Source organism: Copadichromis virginalis, linkage group LG15, assembly GCF_057382275.1.
Source record: "Copadichromis virginalis isolate Kocher_CV1m ecotype Utaka linkage group LG15, C_Virginalis_male_GT1.1, whole genome shotgun sequence".
Lineage (NCBI taxonomy): Eukaryota > Metazoa > Chordata > Actinopteri > Cichliformes > Cichlidae > Copadichromis > Copadichromis virginalis.
Window position 1 is genome coordinate 27,626,560 of NC_140632.1, and position 11,316 is coordinate 27,637,875.

At 42.8% G+C, this 11,316-nt stretch overlaps 1 pseudogene; it reads right to left on the reverse strand.

The window, feature by feature from the left end:
• Positions 1-134: 134 nt before the first annotated feature.
• Positions 135-5,849, reverse strand: LOC146692645 (photoreceptor outer segment membrane glycoprotein 2-like; annotated as a pseudogene).
• Positions 5,850-11,316: the final 5,467 nt, after the last annotated feature.

Genomic DNA, 11,316 nt, shown 5'->3' on the forward strand with positions numbered 1-11,316 from the left:
TGTGACATTACCAATAAGTTTGATGTGTCACATGGCCCTCTTCCTATTGAAAAAACAAAAGTTGTATCCAAGATGGCCGACTTCTAAATGGCCACCATGCTCACCACCCATCTTGAGGAGTTTGCCCCCTCACATATACTAATGTGCCACAAACAGGACTTTAATATCACCAACCATTCCCATTTTATTACGGTGTATCCATATAAATGGCCCAACCTGTACTTGTACTGTTTTCAGGCTTTAACTGATGGGCTGTTGATTTTTTTTTCAGTGATCAGACTTCTTTGGAGAATGGTAAAAATTAAAAATGCAATCAAAGACCCAAAGGTACCAGTTCATGGCTTTGTAATTTACTTCAAGTATAAAAAATAACTCCTCTTATCATATAAAAAAAAATCACAAAGAGTTCATTTATAAACCTGTCATCAAGGTGAAACCTATTCAAACTCACGTATCTGAAGGCAGAAGACCTTGTTGGTCCATAAATCTGAGAGCTCTAAGGACTCAGCAGGTAAAGTTTAGCCACTGTTCCGAACTTGTTTCGATCAAACAATCAAGTTTTTGTTCTTGTCTCTGGGACGAAGCTAAACGTGTCAGATCCACTTGATTCACTCTGCATCCTGGAGAATGAAGTGATTTCTATCCCGAGTCAAAAGCATCTTTGGAACAGCTCATTCCTTCTGCTGTCCATGACTCCACAGGCTGGAGGCTAGCTGGTCACGGGGACCTGGACCTGCTATGATGGCAGTTCCTCCTCTGCAGCAGCAGTCGGGACATTGATGTTTGGGTCGTCGTCAACCTGGTAACACTTTCCCAGGTTCTTAATAATGTTAAAGTTGGACCGGGCCGTTTCTGCCAGGCTGTTTTCCAAAATCCAACCATCTGATTCCGACTCTGGATCACCCAGCCGGAGAACGTTCTCCATGGCCGTCTGCAGATAACGGACACCTGTCAGAACCAGCAGCTGGTGAAAAAAGGAAATACAGTATGTTTAATCAAGTTTAGACTTCAGTCACAGTGGAGACCACAGTGTGACCAGAAGTATTGTGACTGTGTGCCCCCATCTTGTGATCTCCCTGCCTTTAACATGGTTGCTTTTAAGACACTGAAACTGCTCAGTGTTAAATCTGCAATAAGAGCGTTAGTCTGCTATGGGGATCTTGATTGGATGGGGTCAAGCTGACACTTTTGGTCCCACCTTTTGTAATAATCCAGTGATTAAGGGTGGTAAAACGGTGTGCACATCAGACTGGTATTACTGTACGAAGCTAGGGTCAGACCACATGCTCTCACCCACAGAATGAGCCGAATGTAAATGTGACAAAATTATCATTTATAAACATATAAACACACAAGAGCAGTCAGTTCATTTTATTAACCATGAGCAGTGTTAATCTGTGGCTCAAAAATAAGGGTATAAGAAACACACTCAGTGCAAGCTCGGGATTTACTTCTGTTTTTCTCCAAAAACAACGAGATGAGGCTGAAGGAGGATCAATATGCTCATGATATCAGGGAGAACTCTGCTGATATAAGCTGCTGGGACTGTGCAAGGTCCTGAGATCTAAGTCTCAGGTGAAGCTCAGGATTTATCCAAAAGAGCTGCACGATCACTAAATGAAAGTTGTGTAGAACAGCTGACCTGTGAGGTGAACATTATTTACTGTCAGATCCTAAGGCATCCCTGAGTTCATCAAGGTACTCTTGTTGCTCACATCATTTTTTCTGCAGTGATGGAAACTGAATTGGAGTTCTGTACCCAGGCTCTTGTCTCACATCCGCAGTTAGAAAAGTGCCATGAGGGTGTCTCTGAAAAAACGCTACAGGAATCGTTTGGTGGCTTTCCAGCTGATGCTCGAGCTCCTGTGAAAAGACACTCTCTATTGGTGCTGCTCCACTTCCTCATTGTTGGACTCTACCAGCGCAGCTATGCATGAGCCAGAGTACAAAATGATCCATCTTCATCTGATACAAGGCCGTCATCTTCCGAAACCAGCTGATTTACATTCTGTTACTTTAATAGGCCCTCACATTCTTTGGATTAGATTAGTTTATATTTGATTTGCATGTTTACCTCAATATTTGAAAATTTAGCCACATTTAGTGAACATCTGAGATTAGATCATGTCATATATCACAGAAAGTGAGTCTCCTTTAAAACCACAGAGGTCCACGATGGTGGCTTTGCAGATCTTATTGGGGTTTTAAAAAATCTCTTTTTATGGAGCTGATTTGTAAACCTCTGTGCTTTCACTTCTGTTCTGTATGAACCGACGGTTCTAGTTTCAGCAAAATCACCAGTACCTCAAAAAGCCAGATGAGCAGCACGGTGAGGCCGATCGACTGCATGATGCCGGTGTAGTGGTCTAGCAGGGCCTGTCGGCAGCCCCGCCTCCACAGGTTCAGCTGCTGGCTTTGCTTGTCTTGGGTCGAGCTGGTGCTGAGATGGTGCTGGATGCAGGGCCAAGGGGAGAAGGTGCTGCAGCAGCTAAAGGGAACACCATCCATCAGGTACTTCCCCTCCACATTACTCCTCATACGACTGAAAGGGAGGAACAGGAACTGTTGCTACTGCATGCAGAGCAGTTAGTCAGTCAATCGTTTCACTAGCTGGGCCCACTTCCTCATTTTAGGTTTGGCAGCACTTTTTAGTAGATAAAGGCAAATGGCTTAATCAAGAATTGAGCTAAGGTTTGGGGAAGGCCTCGATTGAGACTGTCGGTGTCAGGGCTCTGTGTGCGGGCAGGTGGAGATGTGGATCCAAGTGCAGGACTCTCAGACGGAAATATAACTGAAAACCACAGCTTTATTGCTGGCACCAACAAAACAGAAACCAAACATGAACACACTAACTGGAACACACAGGCAGGATCTGAGGGTACGACACGACACTGAGCACAGGAAAACACAGGGCTAATATACACAGGGTGGTAATCAGCGAATGGGCAACAGGAGGGAGACACAGCTGGGAGAGATCAGGGTTAACGAGACGGGGGGAACCAAGCTGCACACACTAACATAAGACAAAGACTTTCACAATAAAACAGGACACATGAATTACTAAACAAGCATGCAGACTTTACACTGAGAGACAGACAGAGAATGACACATGGAACCTGAACTAAACTAAACGTGAGATATAACTGAGAACAAATCCTTAAGCACGGATAAACAGAAACAAGAAATAATCATCATCACTACGAGAATAAGAAAACAATCCATGAAGCAGAATTAAACCGAAATATAATAAACTCAAAATACTGGGTCCAACGGACCCAGAACCGTCACAGTGGGTGGCTCTCGGGCCTGGCAGATCACCATTTACTAATGAGAAGTGAAGAGGTGAAAGAATTGGAAAAAGGGGAGGGAGGGTGGGATTATTGAATTAAATTCAATACATGTTGCAGCTGTTTCTAAGTGATGTTTGTATGCTGTTTGTGGAGTCATGATCTTCCAAGGGATCTCATGATCAAATTTAAAGAAACTAAAGCTGCAGAAACAATTATCACATGTTTTTATCAGAATGATTGATAAAGTTTCTGTCATTGCTAACTTATAACTTATGTTTAATAAGTTATCTGAAGTTATTTGACTGGACCCTATTGGTTAATCCTAATTAATCTATGACACCTGACCTCTGTAGCGTACAGGCTTAACTGCATTAGACCAGTGGCCTAAATCCTTCAGGGGTCAGTCTGCTTACTGTCTGTTGGAAGAGAAACACCCACATTTCCACATAGGTGTTCTATAAACAGGCCTTCAGTTAGAAATAATAAAGTCAGGGGAAGCAGTGTGAACTGTGTGTGAACAACTCACACTGCTGGTAAATAAAAGACTAACTAAACAGACACACAATCAGTCAATGCAGCATCTAATGAAACTTTATTTTAAAGTTGCAGTCGGTCATTTTTAGAAGTTTTTAATAGAAAAAAAGTCTTCATAAATATATACTGATTAATGCGTAATTCCGTCTTCCAACAAGCTGATGCCCTCTGACTCCTCTGACTCATCGACTCTTATCAGACTCTCTTCCAGAGTAAATGGACCTAGACACCGCCGTGTTGCCCTGCCATCTTGAATGCAGTGGCTAAGAATGACATGGCCGTCCCACCTGCATGATGACAATGGAACAGACCAGCCACATAGTACCACAGTTACATTTAATTTATAGATCACAAACAAATAAATGTCTTTTTCCTCGTCCCTTATCTCCACCTCATCCCTCTTCCTCCTCACCACAAACCGTATCTTGCTAATTAAAGCCAGGGCTCTGACACATAAAAATGTGCACGAACACACTTATTTATTCCTAAAATTGTCATCCGACTAAACAACAACAACAACAGCCGGTTATAAACCAATATTAAAACAAATGTCCCAAAAATCAAACAGTTTGATTATATTCTCATATGGTATGAGAGTTTATTTGCTAAGTCTCCAAGCCTGAAAACATTAGATCAGCCTTGAAGAAAGTTTCCCAAACACCAGCTAACAGAGGCTAACAGCAGCATTTACCGACAGAAATGTTCAGCAGATCTTCAGCAACTCACCTCAGTATCACAAGTGAGCTCCTCTGACTCATCGACTCTTATCAGACTCTCTTCCAGAGTAAATGGACCTGGACACCAACAGCTGAGATAACAGCAGACTACACTCACTACAACTAATGGACATCCAGAGGTGTTTGTCCTACAGCAGCCACCACACCTAGGATTATGCACTAAATAAATTGTGAGGGGTAAGAAAAAAGACCTCAGTTCAATCTGCTATCTACTGACATCTAGACTAATATTTTACATATTTTGAACTCTTAATGTACTATCTGATGTAATTTCTAAGATTTTCTACAGTGAAAGGGTTTGTGGAAAGTGTTACGTTATGTTTTGCACTAATACTGGGGGTTTTTCTGACAGACACCTTTAGGCGGGGTGTAGTTTTTAACCTGGTGCGCTTTGGTCTGATACACTCTACTGAAGGACCCTGTACCTGCTACCATATGATGCACATGGTAATTCACATGGTAATTCACAGTAATCAACAAACCCAGAAAGACTCAGCATGTCCTGCTCAACTTACTCTACCACAGCACTGCTGCTCATGTCCAGGTAGCGGCTGCTGATCCACTGGATGTGGAACCAGTCTCGGTATCCTGTGTTCCCACAGCACTGGAACTGGATCTGCAATAGGTCCACAGTTCTCTTCAGGTTGCAGCGGCCCGGAGTGTCTGTGTCTTTATAGTATCGCATGGCATTCCTCAGGCCCATAAACAGGGATTCCTCCATTTGACTGCGAATGCCGTAGCACATGAGCGCCCCTGCCAGGACGCAAGAGGTGAAGAAGAAGGTGCATATGATGTACGGCATCATCACCAGCTTCCAGCGCAGGAACTTGTTGGTGTCGGCACAGTCCAGGCAGATCTTGCCACCGAAAAAGTTGATGCAGCAGGCTGCTAGTCCTGTGGTGATCAGCATATCTGGCACATAGAGGATTCCCTGCTCCGACATCACTTCTTGCCATTTGTGAATCTCTACTCTGAGGAACAAGCCAAGGCCAAAGAGGATAGTTCCTGTCACTACAGAAATCCAATTAAGCAGCCAGAGAACCTCAGCTAGCTTCTCTCTCTCCACCTTGCTAAATGTCACCTTCCCAACTGCCATGACCGTTCTCAGGTTTCTGAGTGACTCACGGCTAAGAAGCTGCTAACATGGCCAAAAGGTGGCCACCCTCAGTGTGCATGAACACTTTTGACCACAAGGTGCTGCATAACAATCTACTGTCAGGCTGTCTGAGCTAAAAAGTTTATGTTCTACATAACAACATAACAGCATATTGTTTGTGCATATGCCTTTTTGTTTCAAAACTGAAACTTGTTTACAAATTAATATAATTTTAAGCCACCAAATTCATCATTCTCACTTCATTTGCTCACAGCTGAAGCTTCTAAAGGCCCACCGACTGAAATATTTAAGGTTGCACTTTTCATGAATATCAATCATTTATGATTGTTAAATGATTGATAAAACACAGAAAAACACAACAGGAGATAAGATGTACCACAATGTAAGGAGTGTTTTGTAAATCAATTGTGAGCGTGAATATGTAAAGACGAAGGCACAGAGCAATCAGGCTTTTTAGAAGCTGGTTGTGTGCACTCTGACTGGTTTCGAATCAGGCCTTCATTTCATCTCTTCGAAATAAGAAAAACTTCCCTTTGGACAAACAGTTCTGAGAACTAGTCTAAACTAAGGTGTTTGGATCTTGCTGTCATGAACCATCAGGCAGATGGGGTATGGTGGCTCAATTGTGAAGTCCACACAGGTGCGAGAGGTTCAGAGGTCAGAGGTCAGGCTTCAGTGTGGACTTTTCTTTAAATGAAAGCTGCAGGATGGAGCAGGAAGGAGGCTGCTGCCCGCTGAGTGTCATAAGCAGCTTACAGAGATATTTTAGGCACTCCTGACTGCAGACCACAACTTGACATGATCAGCATTAGAGCACTGCGGGGAAGAAAGAAGGTCAGTTTATCAAAACTGGCACAAATACTAAGAACCACCATCATCAGAATCCCAGCTGTGTGATTCCCAGAGGATTAAGAATCATATAGACACACCCATTAGCGTTGACTTAGATGAAATAACTCCAACTTAGGTCTAACTGATGCTTTTACACTGCACAAACAAAGACAGATGTAAACATCTACTAATCCAAATGTTCTTTCTTTTGTCTGCCGAGGTCCATGAATGCTTTCCAAAGCATAAGACTATACATTTCTACAACATGCACGAACTGAAGGCATTTTTTTTCTTTTCATTATTATAAATCAGAAGAAAGTGCAAAGATGAGACGAGCTAAGGATGCTAGCTGTCAGGCAGCACATATACACTTATCCAATCAGCCAATGCTATGCCCACAATACAACACATGGCAAAATCTTTACCTTGGGTAGTGAAATCTAACACCTGCTGCTAGTCCATTGTCGTGCTGATCTCCCGCTATCCCGGAGCAAGGTGAGCTCTGACACAAAGCAAATATTGAAGCTGAGAAGAGCAATTTTGAAGTGCCTGTTAACTCACCATCCTGTACTTCTAATCCCCTTACAGATAATCAGCTGTAATAAGCTGACACAATCTCCAACCCTCGACTCACCAGCTAGGCCTTCAGCAGAAAGACACATCCACTCTTTAAATCATGCTGATCTGAACATATTGCAAGAGTATATTAGGAGGGAGGGGGAGAGCAGATGATGGAGTAGAGATGAGGAGGATGGGGTCACTTAAGCTCCTGTGGAAAAGATAGGAGAAGGGAGTGTATACGGTAGTGACATATTTCTTAATAAGTAAGTGGTTTAACCCTATTTGCTAATATTATTTAATTCAACATGTTTTACACATAATCACCTGTTATTTGTGAGGGATGGACACGTTTGGGGATAGTTGGGATGACGTGTTGCTTCAGGTTATATTCATTCAGAAAGTTTAAAGCTTTTCAGTTTCTTTGTACAAGTGGTTGTATTCCTCTAATATCCAATCTTTTTCTGTGAAACTCCACAACAGCATGAAATTAGGAAATTCAAGGACTCCGTGCTGTGCAACTTGTAGACTTTCCTAACAGAAATTTGTGTCATGAACATAACTGTCACTATCAGTTTTCAATCATCCTATTTTGTTTTATTTTAACTGCAACCAAACAGAAGACAGCATTGACTGTAGCAAGCACAACTATCAGCATCCTCATGTACAGACATGTGTAGACATATGCTCCAAATCATAATCCCCAGAGTTTCTCCTTTAGTCAGCGATCTCTCTGACTAAAGGAGAAATTGCGCGAAGCACCTAAATAAACACATGAACTCAGATTCACATCACTGCATCTCAGTTTATTGATGTAGCATACATGATATGAAGATAGCCTGTTACATTAACTGCAGGTAAAAGATGCTGAAGAAATACATGCACAGTGAGAAAAATGTGTTTATTCAAGGCTGATTAAAAGGAAGCAAGCTGATCAAAGCCTTTACTACAGACTAACAAAACAAAGCATTTAATGATGTAAGCACACGCCATCAGTACCTTCAGTGAGAATCTGTAGAATGTAGAAAAGTCACTGGTTTATACAAGCACAATAACATGAACACAAATGATGTTTTTGGCTTAAGTCATTCTGAAAACTTGGTTAACTGTAAAAAGGAGAAAAATATTAACTCTTCCCAACCCAAAAATTACAGGTACCGTTAGGGTTCTTTGAATTAATAGATTTGAATAACCCACTAAGTAAGTAAGTAAAACTTTATTTTTATAGCACTTTTCACAGACAGATGTCACAAAGTGCTTCACGAGAGAGGTAACAAAAACACAATATAATCATAAATACATCATAAACGCCCCGCTCTAATTAAAGGTATGACACCACAATATCACTGTAAAAACTACACCTTCATTACTATGATTTTTAAGGTTCATTCATAAAAACTTTCTCCAAACAAACTATTGAAGAACTGAGATTTCTGCCACACTGTGAAATAAAAAAGGCTGGAGAGTCTAACATGAATAATTAAGAGGCTTTTAGAAATCTTTACTGTCTATGAATCCAGGTGTTAGCTATAGAAATGCACAGCAACTGACCAGTATAACCATAAATTATATCCACACTGGTGAATGCACCATCTGTTTTTCATATGTGTCTTGATCTATTATTATAGGTCATCGATCTGTCCATGTCATTCAGGCAGAGACCATGCTGTGGAGACACTCTATGTAGACCCACAGCATCTTCTCACACAGTATAACACACAAAAATAAAATAGAATAAAAATGAAATAGAATATAAAAACAGTAAAACGTGGCAAAAAAAAGTTTCACATCTGTTTTAATAGATTTTAACAGAATATCCTGAGACGTCAGAATGAAAGTAGACCAGTTACTTTCTGGCCGTTGTCCCCTTCTGGCCGCCTGTGCCTCAATTTTATTCTGCAACCTAGACATCCACATTACTCACACTCTCACATAACACATACATATAGGGCCTTGGGGGTGGGCATGTTTTACAGCATCCAGAGGATGGTCGGTGTATTCCAACCCACTTCTGGCACTGGTGCCCTACCCTCAATTTTAAATGCATATAGACACTAAGGGTTTTCGGGAGGAGCCGTGCTGCTCTCTGAGAGGAAGCAAGTACCATGCTCTCCTGTGTTTTAAATGCACTTTAGAACAGCACACAGCAACACTACATATGAGCGGGCGTAGGGAGGTTTGGGGTCTTCACTCACCCCGGTTCTGTTAGCCGTCAGGGCTGGGGGGCTGGGAGGAGGTGCTGGCCATCAGATTGGGGTCTGGGATGCGGGGCCTCCCTGCTACTGCAGATAAGGAGGTGGTCCGCTTGCCTCCATCCCAGAGAGAAGGGTTACATCTCCTGGGTTTAGGTGCGGCTTGCCCCTCTGGGGGCGGGGGTACCTGGACCTGGGATATAGAGTATGTTTGGGGAGTGCGACTGTCTGTGCAGTGTCTATTTGTGTCTGTCTACACATTGGGTGAGTGCCGAGTATTTGGTTGTGCATATGGGGGTGGGAATGCATGTTTGTGTCCGCGTGCGCCTGTTCGTCTGTGTCTATATGTCAGGTTGGGTCTTAGACTCAACCTCTCTGGGTACATCTCAGGCCCTCCAAAGTACGGAGGCCTATCTCCCCTCACCACACCCCCTGCCGGTGGCTGATGCCCTCAGACATTGGTGTGTTGGTGGTCCTTGTCGTCTTGGGCTGGTCGCTCATTTATGTACCGGCTCACTCCTGGAGGCCGATTGGCGGGGCCTGGCACCTGTGGCCCGCCTGGGCCCCTTCCGGGGGATGGGATGCCCTCAGGCCTCTGGCCTCTGGGCCTGAAGCTCGGTCCTCTCTGGCACAGCTGGTTGCCGACAGAGCCCGTGGGCACGCCACTGCAACCCCCTCTGGCCTCTGCTCCGTAGCTGCTGGGTGACCTCTCGTTTGGGGCTCTACTCAGCTCTTCCCAGGAGGGTGGCACGGTTTCCCCCCTTTTGGTGGTCCTCCTCGGGTCCTTGTACTCTGGGGCCTCTGTATATATGGGGCCTGGATCTCCTCCATACCTGCTTCATACCCTGGTGGACGGGGCTGTGGCTCCCCACACTCCCTAGCAGATCGTTACATGGAGAAACCTTTGGAATACAAGCATGCTGATCCACACAGGTATGCACACAGGTGTACACACGGGTGTTCACAGACACGGACTACACCTTTCTTGGCTGCTGCCTCAAAGCACATTGTGCGCTGTCTATCTTGTGTGCTGCACAATAGCGTTTAATATTTAGTATCTTCTGTTATCTACTGCTAGCTAATTTATTGTGATGGCGCTGTTTTTATTATGTTGCTCTTTTTTTGTTTGCTTTCTCTTCTGTTTTTTTTTTTTTCTCCATACAGGTAATCCAGGTGTTTTGTTTGTTTTTCTTTCTTTCTTCCCCCCTTTCTCACCGTCTCTTCTCCCCTCTGGTTTTCTTTCTCTCCCTCTCTTTCTTTCATTCTTTCTCCCTGTTCTATCCCCCAGTCATGTCTGTCCCGTTTGTAGCAACCGAAAATAAAATAAATTCATAATTATAATAAAGGTCAATCAAATGGACCAATATGGCGAGGCCATGATGATCCACTTGGTAAAATAAATCCGCTTGGCATCTTTCTTGGCCTTAAGACAACAATTCTGATGGCTAAAGATCCAAATGGGACACACACAAAAAAAAAAGAAAGTAGACCAGTTAGGATTAGCATCATAGCCATCAAAGCCATCATAAAAAAAATATTTGTAAAAGCAGGGAGTCATTACATTTGTATGTTATAATGTACAGTACATTTCCTATGATAAACATGTGTATGGCGTTATTTTTATGCCACTATTCTGAGCGCACGTAAAAAACATTTGCAGGTGCAAGTGTTGCATTTTGAGGAGAAATTTATTTTGAATGAAGAAAAGCTAAATTTAAGTGAACAAAATTCATTGCTGCTTGCAAAAAATGTATTTCAGTGTTTGCTATTATCCATACACACACACAATAGCAGCCTCTCTCTCTCAGTTTTTGTATTTGCGCTTGCTCGTAAAACATTAGAGCACTTATGCAAATATGTGATGTCTTGATAAATCGAGCAGATATTTGAAGTTTACACAGCACCATTCTCGCATGAAAATATCTTAAAAGTTTATTTTGTGACCCAGAAAGAGTAATATTTCAAACTCCGCCACTCTGTGTTCCTCCGCCACTGCTTCGTTTGAGTTTTGGACGAAATGGATTCTGGAATATTGCATTTCGTCATTTTGAGCTGAT